The sequence below is a fragment of the Myotis brandtii genome, unplaced genomic scaffold (genome assembly GCF_000412655.1).
Source record: "Myotis brandtii unplaced genomic scaffold, ASM41265v1 scaffold13, whole genome shotgun sequence".
In the NCBI taxonomy this organism is placed as follows: Eukaryota; Metazoa; Chordata; class Mammalia; order Chiroptera; family Vespertilionidae; genus Myotis; species Myotis brandtii.
In genome coordinates, this window is record NW_005354595.1 from 6,425,669 (window position 1) to 6,428,494 (window position 2,826).

General features: G+C 34.4%; 1 long non-coding RNA gene across 1 annotated transcript; it reads right to left on the reverse strand.

Moving 5' to 3' along the window:
• Positions 1-407: 407 nt before the first annotated feature.
• Positions 408-845, reverse strand: LOC102246897. The gene is made up of 2 exons (XR_313197.2): positions 734-845; positions 408-607 (listed from the first exon to the last, which is right to left on the reverse strand). It is a non-coding gene; the product is annotated as an uncharacterized LOC102246897 (long non-coding RNA).
• Between the last annotated feature and the right edge of the window lie 1,981 nt (positions 846-2,826).

The window sequence follows — 2,826 nt, forward strand, 5'->3', positions numbered from 1 at the left end:
AGAGGAAAGATCAAATACTTAGGGATAAAAGTCTGTGCAACGACATGAATTTAAATAGCACTGTGCAAAATTTGAATTAAAAATTCTGAATTTTTCAAAGCAAACAAGCAAAAATAATAATTTGAAATGCATATCATGTTACCACTTACAAAAACTGTTACAGGATGTCAATATTTGAAATCTAATGTGGATATTTTATATATCTTAGGGGTAATATCTCAAATCATTGGAGGAAAAAGATATGCATTTAATAAGTACTGCCTGCCAATTTAGAGATTGCATTTTAAATAAAAGACTGAAATATAAAACAATATAGTGTTATTAGAGAAAAGATCAATTTTTACTAACTTTTGGATGACAATATCTTTCTAACTATGATTAAAATGTCAGAAAATATTTTTTTTTTGACCATCTGATTATTTTTAATGTCCAGAGTTTAAAATACAAGGAGCAGAGCTTCCTCTCAGACTCAAGTTTATAAACTCTCAATTGGCTTGTGAGGCCAGTAGGGATACTTCTTTTTGTCTAATTTGGTTTCCGGGAAGACTTCATTCAAATCCTCAATGGTCATCTGGTCAAATGGAATTATGTTCCTCATCTTCTCCAGCTGAAAGGAGGGGAAACATGTTAAGGTCAGCAGGGCTGCAGAGATGCAAAAAAGGAACCCAAGGCAGGTTTCTGCCATTCGGTGGAAGAGAGGAAACATATCCCAAAGGCCAAAGGCTATCCTTACCTCTTTCTCGTATTGCTCAATCCTGGTCTTTGAGAGAGACACAAACTCAGCACAACTTTTCACCTTTAAAAGAAGGGAGACATTCTGTTTTGGATCCAAGTTAAAGTGTCCTGACCCTGAGCCTTCTGGTTGGGGTATGATCTCCCCAAAAGCTACCCAGTCAATGGTTTTTAGAGCAAGTTTTCGCCCAGCAATCTTGAGATCCTTCACCAACCCCGGTGGCCCACAGTCCACAGAGCAAGTCTCAGAAAATATTTTTAAAAAAGATTGAGAAGTTTGACATCATACCATAAAACAATCTTAATTTAAAAATAATCTAAGTCAAAAAATATTTGACAAAACTGGAAAACAGTGACAAATTTTTATTCAAAGGACTGACTTCTTCCATATAGGGCACTCCTGCATATAGATTTTTAAAAGACTAAAAACACCTGTAAATATAGGCAAAGAATGTGAGAACAAAGTTTTAATAAATCAGTTTTAAAAAGCTCTAAAACAGGAATCAGTGAAAAGTTGATTACAATAGAAAGTTCAATTAAAACTTAACTGAGGTATTATTTTTCACTTTTTATATTTTCACTTATTGTTTTATTAAAAAATTGAACAATTTATTGAAATTTTTGATGTGACATTGGTTAACAAAATTATAAAGATTTCAGGTGTGCACTATATAATACATCACCTGTATATTGTATTGTGTGTTAGCCACCCAAAGTCAAGTTTTATGTCATCATTTATCTCCCCTATATCCTCTTATACCTCCCTTCCCACTATTCTTTTTCTTTCTTTTTAGATGTTTTTTTTATTGATTTCAGAGAGGAAGGGAGAGGGAGAAAGAGATAGAAACATCAGTGATGAAAAAGAATCATTGATTGGCTATCTCCTGCAAGCCCCCTGTTAGGGATCAAGCCTGCAACCTGGGATATACACTTGACAGGAATTGAAAGCAGGAACCCTTGAGTCTGCAAGCGACTCTCTATCCACTGAGCCAAACCGGCTAGCCACCCCCCACCCCTATTTTTTTTTTTTTAAAATCTATAAAATGGGATATAATAAAACTGGTAGAGAAGGGAGGAGGTGATCTTTTTAAATTGATATGAAATTTTCCAAGATCTGTTTGGTAAGTAATAAATCAAGGTATACAACATTGGGCATTGAATCTCTAATGAGTTTCCCTGGTACACAGCATTTCACACATGTTGTCACAACCTCTTTCTAGAGGAATTAAGCATATCCCATGTGACTCTGCTGGGAAAGGACTCTTGGAAGCTTGAGCTTGGTTCCCCCCTTCCCCCCATAAACATTTTCCCATTGCTGATTTGCTTTGCATCCTTTTGTGACAATAAATCATAGCCATGAGTAGAACTACCTGCCGAATCCTGTTAGTACTCCTAGTAAATCATGAATCTGGGAATGGTCTTGACACTCCTTATACACCAAAATATTTCTTCAGACTTAGTTAGAGGAATTGTTTATTGGGTCCCTTAAGATGGGAGGGGAGGCGGGTAGGTGAGTTACATATTTAAAGTTCACTACATCATTTCTATTTCCCTATATCATTGTATTCACTCCCCAATACAAAACCAAGGAAAAATTTTAACCTCACCTTTACTTACTGCCTAGTCCAGTTTTTAACCAACAAGTGTGCAAAATTTGAACAATGCCCCACTACTAGAGTTAACAAAACTAACCTAGGAGTTCTGGTAAATATACCTCCATTAATAAATTAAGCCTAAATTTGAAATGGTATTCTCTTCTTAGTTAAGCATTGCTGGAATCTATCTCTCCCCACATAATTCTCCATGTTATTTTACATACATAAATTAGAAAAGTCTTCAAAATACTTTTACCTATTCTTTTGTATGTTATAATTTCTCCTCCACTCCAACATATCTGAATTTGATTCAAGATATAATTGTAGAGATAAAAAGGAACAAATTTGAGGCCAAAACAAGAATTTGTGTTATCTCCCTTGTAATTTGAAAAATCTGTGTTATCTCTCTTGTAATTCCCTATATTTAGGAATTCCAATTTATTTGATAAAGAAATAAATAATCTCATTAACGAGAAGAAAATGGCACTTTAATTTTTAA